Source organism: Schistocerca americana, chromosome 4 (genome assembly GCF_021461395.2).
Source record: "Schistocerca americana isolate TAMUIC-IGC-003095 chromosome 4, iqSchAmer2.1, whole genome shotgun sequence".
NCBI lineage: Eukaryota > Metazoa > Arthropoda > Insecta > Orthoptera > Acrididae > Schistocerca > Schistocerca americana.
Window position 1 is genome coordinate 389366730 of NC_060122.1, and position 25854 is coordinate 389392583.

The 25854-nt window shown below is 35.4% G+C and overlaps 1 protein-coding gene across 1 annotated transcript in view; it reads left to right on the top strand.

The window, feature by feature from the left end:
- The window catches only part of LOC124612514 (proton-coupled amino acid transporter-like protein CG1139), a 945634-nt gene that overhangs the window by 525358 nt on the left and 394422 nt on the right, over positions 1 to 25854 (top strand). The window lies entirely within an intron of this gene.

The following is a 25854-nucleotide window of genomic DNA, read 5'->3' on the forward strand; positions in this document are numbered from 1 at the left end:
TTTCTATATTACATATAACATCTTTAATGTCGAAGTTTTGGTCGTCTGGATTAAAGCGAATAAACACACATTTTAACTTGGTTTCGATGAATTTTTGTCTTTGAAATTCTTTTTCTTTATTCCGATATTTGTGACCATTTTCATCACATTCAACAGCAATTCTATATTTTTTAAAATACAAGTCGATCCTGTAAGGTTTTACATAAAACTGCCGCTCAGCATTTTCGTTTGGAAAACGTTTAATTATTTCGCCAATGCATCTTTGTTCTTTAGTTCTTTTCGGTAAATCTATATTTAACTGGAAATCATTTATAATCTGATGTACAACTTTTTCTGAAGATACTGTTCTATGTTTCAGCAATAAGGATGTCAGTCCCCTTTTATTGATGAATTTTGTCGATTTATGAATTCCTTTTAAGTTCATATTCTTAGAAATATTGAGGGATTTTAGTGACTGTTGATCTTCTTTGTTAACATTCTTTCTAACTGCTTGTGATGGTCGTTTAAAATGCAGTATTTCCGCAACATCGCTTCCTTTGTACCATACATTATTTTGTTCATCAAGAACTGTCAAAAGCCGTTTGCCACCATACTTGTGATACATTTTCATTCTCGAGGACTGTTGTATTTTAACACACTCCTCTTATAAGAAGTAAATGCACCGTCCCACTATATAGAAGTGTCGAAGTAATTTTTCATTTTTTATTCCATTTTAAATTTTATATTAGTTGTTTGGTTTCTCTGAGCTCGACTTTTTCTTTTATTCATTAACAGCGTTCCCGTTTTTTCAAATAGCTCACTCGTACGTTCGTTGGGGAGTTGACTGATCACTTTCCAGAGGCTACTTCACTATTCACAAAGTTGTACACTATCACACAACGCATTAATCATATACAGTAGTTGTTCCTGAGACATATTGAGTCTTACCTGTGTCTACGAGATTTATGGAGGTTGGAACATTCAATTAAAATTTCGCCTATGGCAAGTTTCGAACGCGGGTCTTCTGCTCGGGAGACTAACGCGGTAGCTGTTACACCACAACTGAAATAGCCGGCTGCCGCCAAATTCATGGTACTAATAAGACTCTGTTCACGAGCAAACGTTCGATTCTCTCTACAGCCCATAGCAATTCACCTTCCAAAATTGCATCAGTAATGCCAACGCTTTCCGATATTAGAGTAGCTCTTTAGCAATGAGCAAAATCGGCTTTACCTTACCTGTAGCTTAGGTGTAGGTGATGTTTTAAAAATAATGACTCTGTAACTCACGTAAACCTAGCGATTACGTATCTATACTCCATAAGCCAGTATATAATTTGAGGTGGAGGGTAAATTGTGTACGACTGTTGCTTTCCCCCTTTCCCCTTTCAGTCAAGAATTTTTTGTTGTATTGCTGTTTCTATATTACATATAACATCTTTAATGTCGAAGTTTTGGTCGTCTGGATTAAAGCGAATAAACACACATTTTAACTTGGTTTCGATGAATTTTTGTCTTTGAAATTCTTTTTCTTTATTCCGATATTTGTGACCATTTTCATCACATTCAACAGCAATTGCATATTTTTTAAAATACAAGTCGATCCTGTAAGGTTTTACATAAAACTGCCGCTCAGCATTTTCGTTTGGAAAACGTTTAATTATTTCGCCAATGCATCTTTGTTCTTTAGTTCTTTTCGGTAAATCTATATTTAACTGGAAATCATTTATAATCTGATGTACAACTTTTTCTGAAGATACTGTTCTATGTTTCAGCAATAAGGATGTCAGTCCCCTTTTATTGATGAATTTTGTCGATTTATGAATTCCTTTTAAGTTCATATTCTTAGAAATATTGAGGGATTTTAGTGACTGTTGATCTTCTTTGTTAACATTCTTTCTAACTGCTTGTGATGGTCGTTTAAAATGCAGTATTTCCGCAACATCGCTTCCTTTGTACCATACATTATTTTGTTCATCAAGAACTGTCAAAAGCCGTTTGCCACCATACTTGTGATACATTTTCATTCTCGAGGACTGTTGTATTTTAACACACTCCTCTTATAAGAAGTAAATGCACCGTCCCACTATATAGAAGTGTCGAAGTAATTTTTCATTTTTTATTCCATTTTAAATTTTATATTAGTTGTTTTGTTTCTCTGAGCTCGACTTTTTCTTTTATTCATTAACAGCGTTCCCGTTTTTTCAAATAGCTCACTCGTACGTTCGTTGGGGAGTTGACTGATCACTTTCCAGAGGCTACTTCACTATTCAGAAAGTTGTACACTATCACACAACGCATTAATCATATACAGTAGTTGTTCCTGAGACATATTGAGTCTTACCTGTGTCTACGAGATTTATGGAGGTTGGAACATTCAATTAAAATTTCGCCTATGGCAAGTTTCGAACGCGGGTCTTCTGCTCGGGAGACTAACGCAGTAGCTGTTACACCACAACTGAAATAGCCGGCTGCCGCCAAATTCATGGTACTAATAAGACTCTGTTCACGAGCAAACGTTCGATTCTCTCTACAGCCCATAGCAATTCACCTTCCAAAATTGCATCAGTAATGCCAACGCTTTCCGATATTAGAGTAGCTCTTTAGCAATGAGCAAAATCGGCTTTACCTTACCTGTAGCTTAGGTGTAGGTGATGTTTTAAAAATAATGACTCTGTAACTCACGTAAACCTAGCGATTACGTATCCATACTCCATAAGCCAGTATATAATTTGAGGTGGAGGGTAAATTGTGTACGACTGTTGCTTTCCCCCTTTCCCCTTTCAGTCAAGAATTTTTTGTTGTATTGCTGTTTCTATATTACATATAACATCTTTAATGTCGAAGTTTTGGTCGTCTGGATTAAAGCGAATAAACACACATTTTAACTTGGTTTCGATGAATTTTTGTCTTTGAAATTCTTTTTCTTTATTCCGATATTTGTGACCATTTTCATCACATTCAACAGCAATTCTATATTTTTTAAAATACAAGTCGATCCTGTAAGGTTTTACATAAAACTGCCGCTCAGCATTTTCGTTTGGAAAACGTTTAATTATTTCGCCAATGCATCTTTGTTCTTTAGTTCTTTTCGGTAAATCTATATTTAACTGGAAATCATTTATAATCTGATGTACAACTTTTTCTGAAGATACTGTTCTATGTTTCAGCAATAAGGATGTCAGTCCCCTTTTATTGATGAATTTTGTCGATTTATGAATTCCTTTTAAGTTCATATTCTTAGAAATATTGAGGGTTTTTAGTGACTGTTGATCTTCTTTGTTAACATTCTTTCTAACTGCTTGTGATGGTCGTTTAAAATGCAGTATTTCCGCAACATCGCTTCCTTTGTACCATACATTATTTTGTTCATCAAGAACTGTCAAAAGCCGTTTGCCACCATACTTGTGATACATTTTCATTCTCGAGGACTGTTGTATTTTAACACACTCCTCTTATAAGAAGTAAATGCACCGTCCCACTATATAGAAGTGTCGAAGTAATTTTTCATTTTTTATTCCATTTTAAATTTTATATTAGTTGTTTTGTTTCTCTGAGCTCGACTTTTTCTTTTATTCATTAACAGCGTTCCCGTTTTTTCAAATAGCTCACTCGTACGTTCGTTGGGGAGTTGACTGATCACTTTCCAGAGGCTACTTCACTATTCACAAAGTTGTACACTATCACACAACGCATTAATCATATACAGTAGTTGTTCCTGAGACATATTGAGTCTTACCTGTGTCTACGAGATTTATGGAGGTTGGAACATTCAATTAAAATTTCGCCTATGGCAAGTTTCGAACGCGGGTCTTCTGCTCGGGAGACTAACGCGGTAGCTGTTACACCACAACTGAAATAGCCGGCTGCCGCCAAAATCATGGTACTAATAAGACTCTGTTCACGAGCAAACGTTCGATTCTCTCTACAGCCCATAGCAATTCACCTTCCAAAATTGCATCAGTAATGCCAACGCTTTCCGATATTAGAGTAGCTCTTTAGCAATGAGCTAAATCGGCTTTACCTTACCTGTAGCTTAGGTGTAGGTGATGTTTTAAAAATAATGACTCTGTAACTCACGTAAACCTAGCGATTACGTATCTATACTCCATAAGCCAGTATATAATTTGAGGTGGAGGGTAAATTGTGTACGACTGTTGCTTTCCCCCTTTCCCCTTTCAGTCAAGAATTTTTTGTTGTATTGCTGTTTCTATATTACATATAACATCTTTAATGTCGAAGTTTTGGTCGTCTGGATTAAAGCGAATAAACACACATTTTAACTTGGTTTCGATGAATTTTTGTCTTTGAAATTCTTTTTCTTTATTCCGATATTTGTGACCATTTTCATCACATTCAACAGCAATTCTATATTTTTTAAAATACAAGTCGATCCTGTAAGGTTTTACATAAAACTGCCGCTCAGCATTTTCGTTTGGAAAACGTTTAATTATTTCGCCAATGCATCTTTGTTCTTTAGTTCTTTTCGGTAAATCTATATTTAACTGGAAATCATTTATAATCTGATGTACAACTTTTTCTGAAGATACTGTTCTATGTTTCAGCAATAAGGATGTCAGTCCCCTTTTATTGATGAATTTTGTCGATTTATGAATTCCTTTTAAGTTCATATTCTTAGAAATATTGAGGGTTTTTAGTGACTGTTGATCTTCTTTGTTAACATTCTTTCTAACTGCTTGTGATGGTCGTTTAAAATGCAGTATTTCCGCAACATCGCTTCCTTTGTACCATACATTATTTTGTTCATCAAGAACTGTCAAAAGCCGTTTGCCACCATACTTGTGATACATTTTCATTCTCGAGGACTGTTGTATTTTAACACACTCCTCTTATAAGAAGTAAATGCACCGTCCCACTATATAGAAGTGTCGAAGTAATTTTTCATTTTTTATTCCATTTTAAATTTTATATTAGTTGTTTTGTTTCTCTGAGCTCGACTTTTTCTTTTATTCATTAACAGCGTTCCCGTTTTTTCAAATAGCTCACTCGTACGTTCGTTGGGGAGTTGACTGATCACTTTCCAGAGGCTACTTCACTATTCACAAAGTTGTACACTATCACACAACGCATTAATCATATACAGTAGTTGTTCCTGAGACATATTGAGTCTTACCTGTGTCTACGAGATTTATGGAGGTTGGAACATTCAATTAAAATTTCGCCTATGGCAAGTTTCGAACGCGGGTCTTCTGCTCGGGAGACTAACGCGGTAGCTGTTACACCACAACTGAAATAGCCGGCTGCCGCCAAATTCATGGTACTAATAAGACTCTGTTCACGAGCAAACGTTCGATTCTCTCTACAGCCCATAGCAATTCACCTTCCAAAATTGCATCAGTAATGCCAACGCTTTCCGATATTAGAGTAGCTCTTTAGCAATGAGCAAAATCGGCTTTACCTTACCAGTAGCTTAGGTGTAGGTGATGTTTTAAAAATAATGACTCTGTAACTCACGTAAACCTAGCGATTACGTATCTATACTCCATAAGCCAGTATATAATTTGAGGTGGAGGGTAAATTGTGTACGACTGTTGCTTTCCCCCTTTCCCCTTTCAGTCAAGAATTTTTTGTTGTATTGCTGTTTCTATATTACATATAACATCTTTAATGTCGAAGTTTTGGTCGTCTGGATTAAAGCGAATAAACACACATTTTAACTTGGTTTCGATGAATTTTTGTCTTTGAAATTCTTTTTCTTTATTCCGATATTTGTGACCATTTTCATCACATTCAACAGCAATTCTATATTTTTTAAAATACAAGTCGATCCTGTAAGGTTTTACATAAAACTGCCGCTCAGCATTTTCGTTTGGAAAACGTTTAATTATTTCGCCAATGCATCTTTGTTCTTTAGTTCTTTTCGGTAAATCTATATTTAACTGGAAATCATTTATAATCTGATGTACAACTTTTTCTGAAGATACTGTTCTATGTTTCAGCAATAAGGATGTCAGTCCCCTTTTATTGATGAATTTTGTCGATTTATGAATTCCTTTTAAGTTCATATTCTTAGAAATATTGAGGGTTTTTAGTGACTGTTGATCTTCTTTGTTAACATTCTTTCTAACTGCTTGTGATGGTCGTTTAAAATGCAGTATTTCCGCAACATCGCTTCCTTTGTACCATACATTATTTTGTTCATCAAGAACTGTCAAAAGCCGTTTGCCACCATACTTGTGATACATTTTTATTCTCGAGGACTGTTGTATTTTAACACACTCCTCTTATAAGAAGTAAATGCACCGTCCCACTATATAGAAGTGTCGAAGTAATTTTTCATTTTTTATTCCATTTTAAATTTTATATTAGTTGTTTTGTTTCTCTGAGCTCGACTTTTTCTCTTATTCATTAACAGCGTTCCCGTTTTTTCAAATAGCTCACTCGTACGTTCGTTGGGGAGTTGACTGATCACTTTCCAGAGGCTACTTCACTATTCAGAAAGTTGTACACTATCACACAACGCATTAATCATATACAGTAGTTGTTCCTGAGACATATTGAGTCTTACCTGTGTCTACGAGATTTATGGAGGTTGGAACATTCAATTAAAATTTCGCCTATGGCAAGTTTCGAACGCGGGTCTTCTGCTCGGGAGACTAACGCGGTAGCTGTTACACCACAACTGAAATAGCCGGCTGCTGCCAAATTCATGGTACTAATAAGACTCTGTTCACGAGCAAACGTTCGATTCTCTCTACAGCCCATAGCAATTCACCTTCCAAAATTGCATCAGTAATGCCAACGCTTTCCGATATTAGAGTAGCTCTTTAGCAATGAGCAAAATCGGCTTTACCTTACCTGTAGCTTAGGTGTAGGTGATGTTTTAAAAATAATGACTCTGTAACTCACGTAAACCTAGCGATTACGTATCTATACTCCATAAGCCAGTATATAATTTGAGGTGGAGGGTAAATTGTGTACGACTGTTGCTTTCCCCCTTTCCCCTTTCAGTCAAGAATTTTTTGTTGTATTGCTGTTTCTATATTACATATAACATCTTTAATGTCGAAGTTTTGGTCGTCTGGATTAAAGCGAATAAACACACATTTTAACTTGGTTTCGATGAATTTTTGTCTTTGAAATTCTTTTTCTTTATTCCGATATTTGTGACCATTTTCATCACATTCAACAGCAATTCTATATTTTTTAAAATACAAGTCGATCCTGTAAGGTTTTACATAAAACTGCCGCTCAGCATTTTCGTTTGGAAAACGTTTAATTATTTCGCCAATGCATCTTTGTTCTTTAGTTCTTTTCGGTAAATCTATATTTAACTGGAAATCATTTATAATCTGATGTACAACTTTTTCTGAAGATACTGTTCTATGTTTCAGCAATAAGGATGTCAGTCCCCTTTTATTGATGAATTTTGTCGATTTATGAATTCCTTTTAAGTTCATATTCTTAGAAATATTGAGGGTTTTTAGTGACTGTTGATCTTCTTTGTTAACATTCTTTCTAACTGCTTGTGATGGTCGTTTAAAATGCAGTATTTCCGCAACATCGCTTCCTTTGTACCATACATTATTTTGTTCATCAAGAACTGTCAAAAGCCGTTTGCCACCATACTTGTGATACATTTTCATTCTCGAGGACTGTTGTATTTTAACACACTCCTCTTATAAGAAGTAAATGCACCGTCCCACTATATAGAAGTGTCGAAGTAATTTTTCATTTTTTATTCCATTTTAAATTTTATATTAGTTGTTTTGTTTCTCTGAGCTCGACTTTTTCTTTTATTCATTAACAGCGTTCCCGTTTTTTCAAATAGCTCACTCGTACGTTCGTTGGGGAGTTGACTGATCACTTTCCAGAGGCTACTTCACTATTCAGAAAGTTGTACACTATCACACAACGCATTAATCATATACAGTAGTTGTTCCTGAGACATATTGAGTCTTACCTGTGTCTACGAGATTTATGGAGGTTGGAACATTCAATTAAAATTTCGCCTATGGCAAGTTTCGAACGCGGGTCTTCTGCTCGGGAGACTAACGCGGTAGCTGTTACACCACAACTGAAATAGCCGGCTGCCGCCAAAATCATGGTACTAATAAGACTCTGTTCACGAGCAAACGTTCGATTCTCTCTACAGCCCATAGCAATTCACCTTCCAAAATTGCATCAGTAATGCCAACGCTTTCCGATATTAGAGTAGCTCTTTAGCAATGAGCAAAATCGGCTTTACCTTACCTGTAGCTTAGGTGTAGGTGATGTTTTAAAAATAATGACTCTGTAACTCACGTAAACCTAGCGATTACGTATCTATACTCCATAAGCCAGTATATAATTTGAGGTGGAGGGTAAATTGTGTACGACTGTTGCTTTCCCCCTTTCCCCTTTCAGTCAAGAATTTTTTTTTGTATTGCTGTTTCTATATTACATATAACATCTTTAATGTCGAAGTTTTGGTCGTCTGGATTAAAGCGAATAAACACACATTTTAACTTGGTTTCGATGAATTTTTGTTTTTGAAATTCTTTTTCTTTATTCCGATATTTGTGACCATTTTCATCACATTCAACAGCAATTCTATATTTTTTAAAATACAAGTCGATCCTGTAAGGTTTTACATAAAACTGCCGCTCAGCATTTTCGTTTGGAAAACGTTTAATTATTTCGCCAATGCATCTTTGTTCTTTAGTTCTTTTCGGTAAATCTATATTTAACTGGAAATCATTTATAATCTGATGTACAACTTTTTCTGAAGATACTGTTCTATGTTTCAGCAATAAGGATGTCAGTCCCCTTTTATTGATGAATTTTGTCGATTTATGAATTCCTTTTAAGTTCATATTCTTAGAAATATTGAGGGTTTTTAGTGACTGTTGATCTTCTTTGTTAACATTCTTTCTAACTGCTTGTGATGGTCGTTTAAAATGCAGTATTTCCGCAACATCGCTTCCTTTGTACCATACATTATTTTGTTCATCAAGAACTGTCAAAAGCCGTTTGCCACCATACTTGTGATACATTTTCATTCTCGAGGACTGTTGTATTTTAACACACTCCTCTTATAAGAAGTAAATGCACCGTCCCACTATATAGAAGTGTCGAAGTAATTTTTCATTTTTTATTCCATTTTAAATTTTATATTAGTTGTTTTGTTTCTCTGAGCTCGACTTTTTCTTTTATTCATTAACAGCGTTCCCGTTTTTTCAAATAACTCACTCGTACGTTCGTTGGGGAGTTGACTGATCACTTTCCAGAGGCTACTTCACTATTCAGAAAGTTGTACACTATCACACAACGCATTAATCATATACAGTAGTTGTTCCTGAGACATATTGAGTCTTACCTGTGTCTACGAGATTTATGGAGGTTGGAACATTCAATTAAAATTTCGCCTATGGCAAGTTTCGAACGCGGGTCTTCTGCTCGGGAGACTAACGTGGTAGCTGTTACACCACAACTGAAATAGCCGGCTGCCGCCAAATTCACGGTACTAATAAGACTCTGTTCACGAGCAAACGTTCGATTCTCTCTACAGCCCATAGCAATTCACCTTCCAAAATTGCATCAGTAATGCCAACGCTTTCCGATATTAGAGTAGCTCTTTAGCAATGAGCAAAATCGGCTTTACCTTACCTGTAGCTTAGGTGTAGGTGATGTTTTAAAAATAATGACTCTGTAACTCACGTAAACCTAGCGATTACGTATCTATACTCCATAAGCCAGTATATAATTTGAGGTGGAGGGTAAATTGTGTACGACTGTTGCTTTCCCCCTTTCCCCTTTCAGTCAAGAATTTTTTGTTGTATTGCTGTTTCTATATTACATATAACATCTTTAATGTCGAAGTTTTGGTCGTCTGGATTAAAGCGAATAAACACACATTTTAACTTGGTTTCGATGAATTTTTGTCTTTGAAATTCTTTTTCTTTATTCCGATATTTGTGACCATTTTCATCACATTCAACAGCAATTCTATATTTTTTAAAATACAAGTCGATCCTGTAAGGTTTTACATAAAACTGCCGCTCAGCATTTTCGTTTGGAAAACGTTTAATTATTTCGCCAATGCATCTTTGTTCTTTAGTTCTTTTCGGTAAATCTATATTTAACTGGAAATCATTTATAATCTGATGTACAACTTTTTCTGAAGATACTGTTCTATGTTTCAGCAATAAGGATGTCAGTCCCCTTTTATTGATGAATTTTGTCGATTTATGAATTCCTTTTAAGTTCATATTCTTAGAAATATTGAGGGTTTTTAGTGACTGTTGATCTTCTTTGTTAACATTCTTTCTAACTGCTTGTGATGGTCGTTTAAAATGCAGTATTTCCGCAACATCGCTTCCTTTGTACCATACATTATTTTGTTCATCAAGAACTGTCAAAAGCCGTTTGCCACCATACTTGTGATACATTTTCATTCTCGAGGACTGTTGTATTTTAACACACTCCTCTTATAAGAAGTAAATGCACCGTCCCACTATATAGAAGTGTCAAAGTAATTTTTCATTTTTTATTCCATTTTAAATTTTATATTAGTTGTTTTGTTTCTCTGAGCTCGACTTTTTCTTTTATTCATTAACAGCGTTCCCGTTTTTTCAAATAACTCACTCGTACGTTCGTTGGGGAGTTGACTGATCACTTTCCAGAGGCTACTTCACTATTCAGAAAGTTGTACACTATCACACAACGCATTAATCATATACAGTAGTTGTTCCTGAGACATATTGAGTCTTACCTGTGTCTACGAGATTTATGGAGGTTGGAACATTCAATTAAAATTTCGCCTATGGCAAGTTTCGAACGCGGGTCTTCTGCTCGGGAGACTAACGCGGTAGCTGTTACACCACAACTGAAATAGCCGGCTGCCGCCAAATTCATGGTACTAATAAGACTCTGTTCACGAGCAAACGTTCGATTCTCTCTACAGCCCATAGCAATTCACCTTCCAAAATTGCATCAGTAATGCCAACGCTTTCCGATATTAGAGTAGCTCTTTAGCAATGAGCAAAATCGGCTTTACCTTACCTGTAGCTTAGGTGTAGGTGATGTTTTAAAAATAATGACTCTGTAACTCACGTAAACCTAGCGATTACGTATCTATACTCCATAAGCCAGTATATAATTTGAGGTGGAGGGTAAATTGTGTACGACTGTTGCTTTCCCCCTTTCCCCTTTCAGTCAAGAATTTTTTGTTGTATTGCTGTTTCTATATTACATATAACATCTTTAATGTCGAAGTTTTGGTCGTCTGGATTAAAGCGAATAAACACACATTTTAACTTGGTTTCGATGAATTTTTGTCTTTGAAATTCTTTTTCTTTATTCCGATATTTGTGACCATTTTCATCACATTCAACAGCAATTCTATATTTTTTAAAATACAAGTCGATCCTGTAAGGTTTTACATAAAACTGCCGCTCAGCATTTTCGTTTGGAAAACGTTTAATTATTTCGCCAATGCATCTTTGTTCTTTAGTTCTTTTCGGTAAATCTATATTTAACTGGAAATCATTTATAATCTGATGTACAACTTTTTCTGAAGATACTGTTCTATGTTTCAGCAATAAGGATGTCAGTCCCCTTTTATTGATGAATTTTGTCGATTTATGAATTCCTTTTAAGTTCATATTCTTAGAAATATTGAGGGTTTTTAGTGACTGTTGATCTTCTTTGTTAACATTCTTTCTAACTGCTTGTGATGGTCGTTTAAAATGCAGTATTTCCGCAACATCGCTTCCTTTGTACCATACATTATTTTGTTCATCAAGAACTGTCAAAAGCCGTTTGCCACCATACTTGTGATACATTTTCATTCTCGAGGACTGTTGTATTTTAACACACCCCTCTTATAAGAAGTAAATGCACCGTCCCACTATATAGAAGTGTCGAAGTAATTTTTCATTTTTTATTCCATTTTAAATTTTATATTAGTTGTTTTGTTTCTCTGAGCTCGACTTTTTCTTTTATTCATTAACAGCGTTCCCGGTTTTTCAAATAGCTCACTCGTACGTTCGTTGGGGAGTTGACTGATCACTTTCCAGAGGCTACTTCACTATTCAGAAAGTTGTACACTATCACACAACGCATTAATCATATACAGTAGTTGTTCCTGAGACATATTGAGTCTTACCTGTGTCTATGAGATTTATGGAGGTTGGAACATTCAATTAAAATTTCGCCTATGGCAAGTTTCGAACGCGGGTCTTCTGCTCGGGAGACTAACGCGGTAGCTGTTACACCACAACTGAAATAGCCGGCTGCCGCCAAATTCATGGTACTAATAAGACTCTGTTCACGAGCAAACGTTCGATTCTCTCTACAGCCCATAGCAATTCACCTTCCAAAATTGCATCAGTAATGCCAACGCTTTCCGATATTAGAGTAGCTCTTTAGCAATGAGCAAAATCGGCTTTACCTTACCTGTAGCTTAGGTGTAGGTGATGTTTTAAAAATAATGACTCTGTAACTCACGTAAACCTAGCGATTACGTATCTATACTCCATAAGCCAGTATATAATTTGAGGTGGAGGGTAAATTGTGTACGACTGTTGCTTTCCCCCTTTCCCCTTTCAGTCAAGAATTTTTTGTTGTATTGCTGTTTCTATATTACATATAACATCTTTAATGTCGAAGTTTTGGTCGTCTGGATTAAAGCGAATAAACACACATTTTAACTTGGTTTCGATGAATTTTTGTCTTTGAAATTCTTTTTCTTTATTCCGATATTTGTGACCATTTTCATCACATTCAACAGCAATTCTATATTTTTTAAAATACAAGTCGATCCTGTAAGGTTTTACATAAAACTGCCGCTCAGCATTTTCGTTTGGAAAACGTTTAATTATTTCGCCAATGCATCTTTGTTCTTTAGTTCTTTTCGGTAAATCTATATTTAACTGGAAATCATTTATAATCTGATGTACAACTTTTTCTGAAGATACTGTTCTATGTTTCAGCAATAAGGATGTCAGTCCCCTTTTATTGATGAATTTTGTCGATTTATGAATTCCTTTTAAGTTCATATTCTTAGAAATATTGAGGGTTTTTAGTAACTGTTGATCTTCTTTGTTAACATTCTTTCTAACTGCTTGTGATGGTCGTTTAAAATGCAGTATTTCCGCAACATCGCTTCCTTTGTACCATACATTATTTTGTTCATCAAGAACTGTCAAAAGCCGTTTGCCACCATACTTGTGATACATTTTCATTCTCGAGGACTGTTGTATTTTAACACACTCCTCTTATAAGAAGTAAATGCACCGTCCCACTATATAGAAGTGTCGAAGTAATTTTTCATTTTTTATTCCATTTTAAATTTTATATTAGTTGTTTTGTTTCTCTGAGCTCGACTTTTTCTTTTATTCATTAACAGCGTTCCCGTTTTTTCAAATAGCTCACTCGTACGTTCGTTGGGGAGTTGACTGATCACTTTCCAGAGGCTACTTCACTATTCAGAAAGTTGTACACTATCACACAACGCATTAATCATATACAGTAGTTGTTCCTGAGACATATTGAGTCTTACCTGTGTCTACGAGATTTATGGAGGTTGGAACATTCAATTAAAATTTCGCCTATGGCAAGTTTCGAACGCGGGTCTTCTGCTCGGGAGACTAACGCGGTAGCTGTTACACCACAACTGAAATAGCCGGCTGCCGCCAAATTCATGGTACTAATAAGACTCTGTTCACGAGCAAACGTTCGATTCTCTCTACAGCCCATAGCAATTCACCTTCCAAAATTGCATCAGTAATGCCAACGCTTTCCGATATTAGAGTAGCTCTTTAGCAATGAGCAAAATCGGCTTTACCTTACCTGTAGCTTAGGTGTAGGTGATGTTTTAAAAATAATGACTCTGTAACTCACGTAAACCTAGCGATTACGTATCTATACTCCATAAGCCAGTATATAATTTGAGGTGGAGGGTAAATTGTGTACGACTGTTGCTTTCCCCCTTTCCCCTTTCAGTCAAGAATTTTTTGTTGTATTGCTGTTTCTATATTACATATAACATCTTTAATGTCGAAGTTTTGGTCGTCTGGATTAAAGCGAATAAACACACATTTTAACTTGGTTTCGATGAATTTTTGTCTTTGAAATTCTTTTTCTTTATTCCGATATTTGTGACCATTTTCATCACATTCAACAGCAATTCTATATTTTTTAAAATACAAGTCGATCCTGTAAGGTTTTACATAAAACTGCCGCTCAGCATTTTCGTTTGGAAAACGTTTAATTATTTCGCCAATGCATCTTTGTTCTTTAGTTCTTTTCGGTAAATCTATATTTAACTGGAAATCATTTATAATCTGATGTACAACTTTTTCTGAAGATACTGTTCTATGTTTCAGCAATAAGGATGTCAGTCCCCTTTTATTGATGAATTTTGTCGATTTATGAATTCCTTTTAAGTTCATATTCTTAGAAATATTGAGGGTTTTTAGTGACTGTTGATCTTCTTTGTTAACATTCTTTCTAACTGCTTGTGATGGTCGTTTAAAATGCAGTATTTCCGCAACATCGCTTCCTTTGTACCATACATTATTTTGTTCATCAAGAACTGTCAAAAGCCGTTTGCCACCATACTTGTGATACATTTTCATTCTCGAGGACTGTTGTATTTTAACACACTCCTCTTATAAGAAGTAAATGCACCGTCCCACTATATAGAAGTGTCGAAGTAATTTTTCATTTTTTATTCCATTTTAAATTTTATATTAGTTGTTTTGTTTCTCTGAGCTCGACTTTTTCTTTTATTCATTAACAGCGTTCCCGTTTTTTCAAATAGCTCACTCGTACGTTCGTTGGGGAGTTGACTGATCACTTTCCAGAGGCTACTTCACTATTCAGAAAGTTGTACACTATCACACAACGCATTAATCATATACAGTAGTTGTTCCTGAGACATATTGAGTCTTACCTGTGTCTACGAGATTTATGGAGGTTGGAACATTCAATTAAAATTTCGCCTATGGCAAGTTTCGAACGCGGGTCTTCTGCTCGGGAGACTAACGCGGTAGCTGTTACACCACAACTGAAATAGCCGGCTGCCGCCAAAATCATGGTACTAATAAGACTCTGTTCACGAGCAAACGTTCGATTCTCTCTACAGCCCATAGCAATTCACCTTCCAAAATTGCATCAGTAATGCCAACGCTTTCCGATATTAGAGTAGCTCTTTAGCAATGAGCAAAATCGGCTTTACCTTACCTGTAGCTTAGGTGTAGGTGATGTTTTAAAAATAATGACTCTGTAACTCACGTAAACCTAGCGATTACGTATCTATACTCCATAAGCCAGTATATAATTTGAGGTGGAGGGTAAATTGTGTACGACTGTTGCTTTCCCCCTTTCCCCTTTCAGTCAAGAATTTTTTTTTGTATTGCTGTTTCTATATTACATATAACATCTTTAATGTCGAAGTTTTGGTCGTCTGGATTAAAGCGAATAAACACACATTTTAACTTGGTTTCGATGAATTTTTGTTTTTGAAATTCTTTTTCTTTATTCCGATATTTGTGACCATTTTCATCACATTCAACAGCAATTCTATATTTTTTAAAATACAAGTCGATCCTGTAAGGTTTTACATAAAACTGCCGCTCAGCATTTTCGTTTGGAAAACGTTTAATTATTTCGCCAATGCATCTTTGTTCTTTAGTTCTTTTCGGTAAATCTATATTTAACTGGAAATCATTTATAATCTGATGTACAACTTTTTCTGAAGATACTGTTCTATGTTTCAGCAATAAGGATGTCAGTCCCCTTTTATTGATGAATTTTGTCGATTTATGAATTCCTTTTAAGTTCATATTCTTAGAAATATTGAGGGTTTTTAGTGACTGTTGATCTTCTTTGTTAACATTCTTTCTAACTGCTTGTGATGGTCGTTTAAAATGCAGTATTTCCGCAACATCGCTTCCTTTGTACCATACATTATTTTGTTCATCAAGAACTGTCAAAAGCCGTTTGCCACCATACTTGTGATACATTTTCATTCTCGAGGACTGTTGTATTTTAACACACTCCTCTTATAAGAAGTAAATGCACCGTCCCACTATATAGAAGTGTCGAAGTAATTTTTCATTTTTTTATTCCATTTTAAATTTTATATTAGTTGTTTTGTTTCTCTGAGCTCGACTTTTTCTCTTATTCATTAACAGCGTTCCCGTTTTTTCAAATAGCTCACTCGTACGTTCGTTGGGGAGTTGACTGATCACTTTCCAGAGGCTACTTCACTATTCAGAAAGTTGTACACTATCACACAACGCATTAATCATATACAGTAGTTGTTCCTGAGACATATTGAGTCTTACCTGTGTCTACGAGATTTATGGAGGTTGGAACATTCAATTAAAATTTCGCCTATGGCAAGTTTCGAACGCGGGTCTTCTGCTCGGGAGACTAACGCGGTAGCTGTTACACCACAACTGAAATAGCCGGCTGCCGCCAAATTCATGGTACTAATAAGACTCTGTTCACGAGCAAACGTTCGATTCTCTCTACAGCCCATAGCAATTCACCTTCCAAAATTGCATCAGTAATGCCAACGCTTTCCGATATTAGAGTAGCTCTTTAGCAATGAGCAAAATCGGCTTTACCTTACCTGTAGCTTAGGTGTAGGTGATGTTTTAAAAATAATGACTCTGTAACTCACGTAAACCTAGCGATTACGTATCTATACTCCATAAGCCAGTATATAATTTGAGGTGGAGGGTAAATTGTGTACGACTGTTGCTTTCCCCCTTTCCCCTTTCAGTCAAGAATTTTTTGTTGTATTGCTGTTTCTATATTACATATAACATCTTTAATGTCGAAGTTTTGGTCGTCTGGATTAAAGCGAATAAACACACATTTTAACTTGGTTTCGATGAATTTTTGTCTTTGAAATTCTTTTTCTTTATTCCGATATTTGTGACCATTTTCATCACATTCAACAGCAATTCTATATTTTTTTAAATACAAGTCGATCCTGTAAGGTTTTACATAAAACTGCCACTCAGCATTTTCGTTTGGAAAACGTTTAATTATTTCGCCAATGCATCTTTGTTCTTTAGTCCTTTTCGGTAAATCTATATTTAACTGGAAATCATTTATAATCTGATGTACAACTTTTTCTGAAGATACTGTTCTATGTTTCAGCAATAAGGATGTCAGTCCCCTTTTATTGATGAATTTTGTCGATTTATGAATTCCTTTTAAGTTCATATTCTTAGAAATATTGAGGGTTTTTAGTGACTGTTGATCTTCTTTGTTAACATTCTTTCTAACTGCATGTGATGGTCGTTTAAAATGCAGTATTTCCGCAACATCGCTTCCTTTGTACCATACATTATTTTGTTCATCAAGAACTGTCAAAAGCCGTTTGCCACCATACTTGTGATACATTTTCATTCTCGAGGACTGTTGTATTTTAACACACTCCTCTTATAAGAAGTAAATGCACCGTCCCACTATATAGAAGTGTCGAAGTAATTTTTCATTTTTTATTCCATTTTAAATTTTATATTAGTTGTTTTGTTTCTCTGAGCTCGAATTTTTCTTTTATTCATTAACAGCGTTCCCGTTTTTTCAAATAGCTCACTCGTACGTTCGTTGGGGAGTTGACTGATCACTTTCCAGAGGCTACTTCACTATTCAGAAAGTTGTACACTATCACACAACGCATTAATCATATACAGTAGTTGTTCCTGAGACATATTGAGTCTTACCTGTGTCTACGAGATTTATGGAGGTTGGAACATTCAATTAAAATTTCGCCTATGGCAAGTTTCGAACGCGGGTCTTCTGCTCGGGAGACTAACGCGGTAGCTGTTACACCACAACTGAAATAGCCGGCTGCCGCCAAAATCATGGTACTAATAAGACTCTGTTCACGAGCAAACGTTCGATTCTCTCTACAGCCCATAGCAATTCACCTTCCAAAATTGCATCAGTAATGCCAACGCTTTCCGATATTAGAGTAGCTCTTTAGCAATGAGCAAAATCGGCTTTACCTTACCTGTAGCTTAGGTGTAGGTGATGTTTTAAAAATAATGACTCTGTAACTCACGTAAACCTAGCGATTACGTATCTATACTCCATAAGCCAGTATATAATTTGAGGTGGAGGGTAAATTGTGTACGACTGTTGCTTTCCCCCTTTCCCCTTTCAGTCAAGAATTTTTTTTTGTATTGCTGTTTCTATATTACAAATAACATCTTTAATGTCGAAGTTTTGGTCGTCTGGATTAAAGCGAATAAACACACATTTTAACTTGGTTTCGATGAATTTTTGTTTTTGAAATTCTTTTTCTTTATTCCGATATTTGTGACCATTTTCATCACATTCAACAGCAATTCTATATTTTTTAAAATACAAGTCGATCCTGTAAGGTTTTACATAAAACTGCCACTCAGCATTTTCGTTTGGAAAACGTTTAATTATTTCGCCAATGCATCTTTGTTCTTTAGTCCTTTTCGGTAAATCTATATTTAACTGGAAATCATTTATAATCTGATGTACAACTTTTTCTGAAGATACTGTTCTATGTTTCAGCAATAAGGATGTCAGTCCCCTTTTATTGATGAATTTTGTCGATTTATGAATTCCTTTTAAGTTCATATTCTTAGAAATATTGAGGGTTTTTAGTGACTGTTGATCTTCTTTGTTAACATTCTTTCTAACTGCATGTGATGGTCGTTTAAAATGCAGTATTTCCGCAACATCGCTTCCTTTGTACCATACATTATTTTGTTCATCAAGAACTGTCAAAAGCCGTTTGCCACCATACTTGTGATACATTTTCATTCTCGAGGACTGTTGTATTTTAACACACTCCTCTTATAAGAAGTAAATGCACCGTCCCACTATATAGAAGTGTCGAAGTAATTTTTCATTTTTTATTCCATTTTAAATTTTATATTAGTTGTTTTGTTTCTCTGAGCTCGAATTTTTCTTTTATTCATTAACAGCGTTCCCGTTTTTTCAAATAGCTCACTCGTACGTTCGTTGGGGAGTTGACTGATCACTTTCCAGAGGCTACTTCACTATTCAGAAAGTTGTACACTATCACACAACGCATTAATCATATACAGTAGTTGTTCCTGAGACATATTGAGTCTTACCTGTGTCTACGAGATTTATGGAGGTTGGAACATTCAATTAAAATTTCGCCTATGGCAAGTTTCGAACGCGGGTCTTCTGCTCGGGAGACTAACGCGGTAGCTGTTACACCACAACTGAAATAGCCGGCTGCCGCCAAAATCATGGTACTAATAAGACTCTGTTCACGAGCAAACGTTCGATTCTCTCTACAGCCCATAGCAATTCACCTTCCAAAATTGCATCAGTAATGCCAACGCTTTCCGATATTAGAGTAGCTCTTTAGCAATGAGCAAAATCGGCTTTACCTTACCTGTAGCTTAGGTGTAGGTGATGTTTTAAAAATAATGACTCTGTAACTCACGTAAACCTAGCGATTACGTATCTATACTCCATAAGCCAGTATATAATTTGAGGTGGAGGGTAAATTGTGTACGACTGTTGCTTTCCCCCTTTCCCCTTTCAGTCAAGAATTTTTTTTTGTATTGCTGTTTCTATATTACAAATAACATCTTTAATGTCGAAGTTTTGGTCGTCTGGATTAAAGCGAATAAACACACATTTTAACTTGGTTTCGATGAATTTTTGTTTTTGAAATTCTTTTTCTTTATTCCGATATTTGTGACCATTTTCATCACATTCAACAGCAATTCTATATTTTTTAAAATACAAGTCGATCCTGTAAGGTTTTACATAAAACTGCCGCTCAGCATTTTCGTTTGGAAAACGTTTAATTATTTCGCCAATGCATCTTTGTTCTTTAGTTCTTTTCGGTAAATCTATATTTAACTGGAAATCATTTATAATCTGATGTACAACTTTTTCTGAAGATACTGTTCTATGTTTCAGCAATAAGGATGTCAGTCCCCTTTTATTGATGAATTTTGTCGATTTATGAATTCCTTTTAAGTTCATATTCTTAGAAATATTGAGGGTTTTTAGTGACTGTTGATCTTCTTTGTTAACATTCTTTCTAACTGCTTGTGATGGTCGTTTAAAATGCAGTATTTCCGCAACATCGCTTCCTTTGTACCATACATTATTTTGTTCATCAAGAACTGTCAAAAGCCGTTTGCCACCATACTTGTGATACATTTTCATTCTCGAGGACTGTTGTATTTTAACACACTCCTCTTATAAGAAGTAAATGCACCGTCCCACTATATAGAAGTGTCGAAGTAATTTTTCATTTTTTATTCCATTTTAAATTTTATATTAGTTGTTTTGTTTCTCTGAGCTCGACTTTTTCTCTTATTCATTAACAGCGTTCCCGTTTTTTCAAATAGCTCACTCGTACGTTCGTTGGGGAGTTGACTGATCACTTTCCAGAGGCTACTTCACTATTCAGAAAGTTGTACACTATCACACAACGCATTAATCATATACAGTAGTTGTTCCTGAGACATATTGAGTCTTACCTGTGTCTACGAGATTTATGGAGGTTGGAACATTCAATTAAAATTTCGCCTATGGCAAGTTTCGAACGCGGGTCTTCTGCTCGGGAGACTAACGCGGTAGCTGTTACACCACAACTGAAATAGCCGGCTGCCGCCAAAATCATGGTACTAATAAGACTCTGTTCACGAGCAAACGTTCGATTCTCTCTACAGCCCATAGCAATTCACCTTCCAAAATTGCATCAGTAATGCCAACGCTTTCCGATATTAGAGTAGCTCTTTAGCAATGAGCAAAATCGGCTTTACCTTACCTGTAGCTTAGGTGTAGGTGATGTTTTAAAAATAATGACTCTGTAACTCACGTAAACCTAGCGATTACGTATCTATACTCCATAAGCCAGTATATAATTTGAGGTGGAGGGTAAATTGTGTACGACTGTTGCTTTCCCCCTTTCCCCTTTCAGTCAAGAATTTTTTGTTGTATTGCTGTTTCTATATTACATATAACATCTTTAATGTCGAAGTTTTGGTCGTCTGGATTAAAGCGAATAAACACACATTTTAACTTGGTTTCGATGAATTTTTGTCTTTGAAATTCTTTTTCTTTATTCCGATATTTGTGACCATTTTCATCACATTCAACAGCAATTCTATATTTTTTAAAATACAAGTCGATCCTGTAAGGTTTTACATAAAACTGCCACTCAGCATTTTCGTTTGGAAAACGTTTAATTATTTCGCCAATGCATCTTTGTTCTTTAGTTCTTTTCGGTAAATCTATATTTAACTGGAAATCATTTATAATCTGATGTACAACTTTTTCTGAAGATACTGTTCTATGTTTCAGCAATAAGGATGTCAGTCCCCTTTTATTGATGAATTTTGTCGATTTATGAATTCCTTTTAAGTTCATATTCTTAGAAATATTGAGGGTTTTTAGTGACTGTTGATCTTCTTTGTTAACATTCTTTCTAACTGCATGTGATGGTCGTTTAAAATGCAGTATTTCCGCAACATCGCTTCCTTTGTACCGTACATTATTTTGTTCATCAAGAACTGTCAAAAGCCGTTTGCCACCATACTTGTGATACATTTTCATTCTCGAGGACTGTTGTATTTTAACACACTCCTCTTATAAGAAGTAAATGCACCGTCCCACTATATAGAAGTGTCGAAGTAATTTTTCATTTTTTATTCCATTTTAAATTTTATATTAGTTGTTTTGTTTCTCTGAGCTCGACTTTTTCTTTTATTCATTAACAGCGTTCCCGTTTTTTCAAATAGCTCACTCCTACGTTCGTTGGGCAGTTGACTTATCACTTTCCAGAGGCTACTTCACTATTCAGAAAGTTGTACACTATCACACAACGCATTAATCATATACAGTAGTTGTTCCTGAGACATATTGAGTCTTACCTGTGTCTACGAGATTTATGGAGGTTGGAACATTCAATTAAAATTTCGCCTATGGCAAGTTTCGAACGCGGGTCTTCTGCTCGGGAGACTAACGCGGTAGCTGTTACACCACAACTGAAATAGCCGGCTGCCGCCAAATTCATGGTACTAATAAGACTCTGTTCACGAGCAAACGTTCGATTCTCTCTACAGCCCATAGCAATTCACCTTCCAAAATTGCATCAGTAATGCCAACGCTTTCCGATATTAGAGTAGCTCTTTAGCAATGAGCAAAATCGGCTTTACCTTACCTGTAGCTTAGGTGTAGGTGATGTTTTAAAAATAATGACTCTGTAACTCACGTAAACCTAGCGATTACGTATCTATACTCCATAAGCCAGTATATAATTTGAGGTGGAGGGTAAATTGTGTACGACTGTTGCTTTCCCCCTTTCCCCTTTCAGTCAAGAATTTTTTGTTGTATTGCTGTTTCTATATTACATATAACATCTTTAATGTCGAAGTTTTGGTCGTCTGGATTAAAGCGAATAAACACACATTTTAACTTGGTTTCGATGAATTTTTGTCTTTGAAATTCTTTTTCTTTATTCCGATATTTGTGACCATTTTCATCACATTCAACAGCAATTCTATATTTTTTAAAATACAAGTCGATCCTGTAAGGTTTTACATAAAACTGCCGCTCAGCATTTTCGTTTGGAAAACGTTTAATTATTTCGCCAATGCATCTTTGTTCTTTAGTTCTTTTCGGTAAATCTATATTTAACTGGAAATCATTTATAATCTGATGTACAACTTTTTCTGAAGATACTGTTCTATGTTTCAGCAATAAGGATGTCAGTCCCCTTTTATTGATGAATTTTGTCGATTTATGAATTCCTTTTAAGTTCATATTCTTAGAAATATTGAGGGTTTTTAGTGACTGTTGATCTTCTTTGTTAACATTCTTTCTAACTGCTTGTGATGGTCGTTTAAAATGCAGTATTTCCGCAACATCGCTTCCTTTGTACCATACATTATTTTGTTCATCAAGAACTGTCAAAAGCCGTTTGCCATCATACTTGTGATACATTTTCATTCTCGAGGACTGTTGTATTTTAACACACTCCTCTTATAAGAAGTAAATGCACCGTCCCACTATATAGAAGTGTCGAAGTAATTTTTCATTTTTTATTCCATTTTAAATTTTATATTAGTTGTTTTGTTTCTCTGAGCTCGACTTTTTCTTTTATTCATTAACAGCGTTCCCGTTTTTTCAAATAGCTCACTCGTACGTTCGTTGGGGAGTTGACTGATCACTTTCCAGAGGCTACTTCACTATTCAGAAAGTTGTACACTATCACACAACGCATTAATCATATACAGTAGTTGTTCCTGAGACATATTGAGTCTTACCTGTGTCTACGAGATTTATGGAGGTTGGAACATTCAATTAAAATTTCGCCTATGGCAAGTTTCGAACGCGGGTCTTCTGCTCGGGAGACTAACGCGGTAGCTGTTACACCACAACTGAAATAGCCGGCTGCCGCCAATTTACATGGTACTAATACGACTCTGTTCACGAGCAAACGTTCGATTCTCTCTACAGCCCATAGCAATTCACCTTCCAAAATTGCATCAGTAATGCCAACGCTTTCCGATATTAGAGTAGCTCTTTAGCAATGAGCAAAATCGGCTTTACCTTACCTGTAGCTTAGGTGTAGGTGATGTTTTAAAAATAATGACTCTGTAACTCACGTAAACCTAGCGATTACGTATCTATACTCCATAAGCCAGTATATAATTTGAGGTGGAGGGTAAATTGTGTACGACTGTTGCTTTCCCCCTTTCCCCTTTCAGTCAAGAATTTTTTGTTGTATTGCTGTTTCTATATTACATATAACATCTTTAATGTCGAAGTTTTGGTCGTCTGGATTAAAGCGAATAAACACACATTTTAACTTGGTTTCGATGAATTTTTGTCTTTGAAATTCTTTTTCTTTATTCCGATATTTGTGACCATTTTCATCACATTCAACAGCAATTCTATATTTTTTAAAATACAAGTCGATCCTGTAAGGTTTTACATAAAACTGCCGCTCAGCATTTTCGTTTGGAAAACGTTTAATTATTTCGCCAATGCATCTTTGTTCTTTAGTTCTTTTCGGTAAATCTATATTTAACTGGAAATCATTTATAATCTGATGTACAACTTTTTCTGAAGATACTGTTCTATGTTTCAGCAATAAGGATGTCAGTCCCCTTTTATTGATGAATTTTGTCGATTTATGAATTCCTTTTAAGTTCATATTCTTAGAAATATTGAGGGTTTTTAGTGACTGTTGATCTTCTTTGTTAACATTCTTTCTAACTGCTTGTGATGGTCGTTTAAAATGCAGTATTTCCGCAACATCGCTTCCTTTGCACCATACATTATTTTGTTCATCAAGAACTGTCAAAAGCCGTTTGCCACCATACTTGTGATACATTTTCATTCTCGAGGACTGTTGTATTTTAACACACTCCTCTTATTAGAAGTAAATGCACCGTCCCACTATATAGAAGTGTCGAAGTAATTTTTCATTTTTTATTCCATTTTAAATTTTATATTAGTTGTTTTGTTTCTCTGAGCTCGACTTTTTCTTTTATTCATTAACAGCGTTCCCGTTTTTTCAAATAACTCACTCGTACGTTCGTTGGGGAGTTGACTGATCACTTTCCAGAGGCTACTTCACTATTCAGAAAGTTGTACACTATCACACAACGCATTAATCATATACAGTAGTTGTTCCTGAGACATATTGAGTCTTACCTGTGTCTACGAGATTTATGGAGGTTTCTAACATTCAATTAAAATTTCGCCTATGGCAAGTTTCGAACGCGGGTCTTCTGCTCGGGAGACTAACGCGGTAGCTGTTAGACCACAACTGAAATAGCCGGCTGCCGCCAAATTCATGTACTAATAGGACTCTGTTCACGAGCAAACGTTCGATTCTCTCTACAGCCCATAGCAATTCACCTTCCAAAATTGCATCAGTAATGCCAACGCTTTCCGATATTAGAGTAGCTCTTTAGCAATGAGCAAAATCGGCTTTACCTTACCTGTAGCTTAGGTGTAGGTGATGTTTTAAAAATAATGACTCTGTAACTCACGTAAACCTAGCGATTACGTATCTATACTCCATAAGCCAGTATATAATTTGAGGTGGAGGGTAAATTGTGTACGACTGTTGCTTTCCCCCTTTCCCCTTTCAGTCAAGAATTTTTTGTTGTATTGCTGTTTCTATATTACATATAACATCTTTAATGTCGAAGTTTTGGTCGTCTGGATTAAAGCGAATAAACACACATTTTAACTTGGTTTCGATGAATTTTTGTCTTTGAAATTCTTTTTCTTTATTCCGATATTTGTGACCATTTTCATCACATTCAACAGCAATTCTATATTTTTTAAAATACAAGTCGATCCTGTAAGGTTTTACATAAAACTGCCGCTCAGCATTTTCGTTTGGAAAACGTTTAATTATTTCGCCAATGCATCTTTGTTCTTTAGTTCTTTTCGGTAAATCTATATTTAACTGGAAATCATTTATAATCTGATGTACAACTTTTTCTGAAGATACTGTTCTATGTTTCAGCAATAAGGATGTCAGTCCCCTTTTATTGATGAATTTTGTCGATTTATGAATTCCTTTTAAGTTCATATTCTTAGAAATATTGAGGGTTTTTAGTGACTGTTGATCTTCTTTGTTAACATTCTTTCTAACTGCTTGTGATGGTCGTTTAAAATGCAGTATTTCCGCAACATCGCTTCCTTTGTACCATACATTATTTTGTTCATCAAGAACTGTCAAAAGCCGTTTGCCACCATACTTGTGATACATTTTCATTCTCGAGGACTGTTGTATTTTAACACACTCCTCTTATAAGAAGTAAATGCACCGTCCCACTATATAGAAGTGTCGAAGTAATTTTTCATTTTTTATTCCATTTTAAATTTTATATTAGTTGTTTTGTTTCTC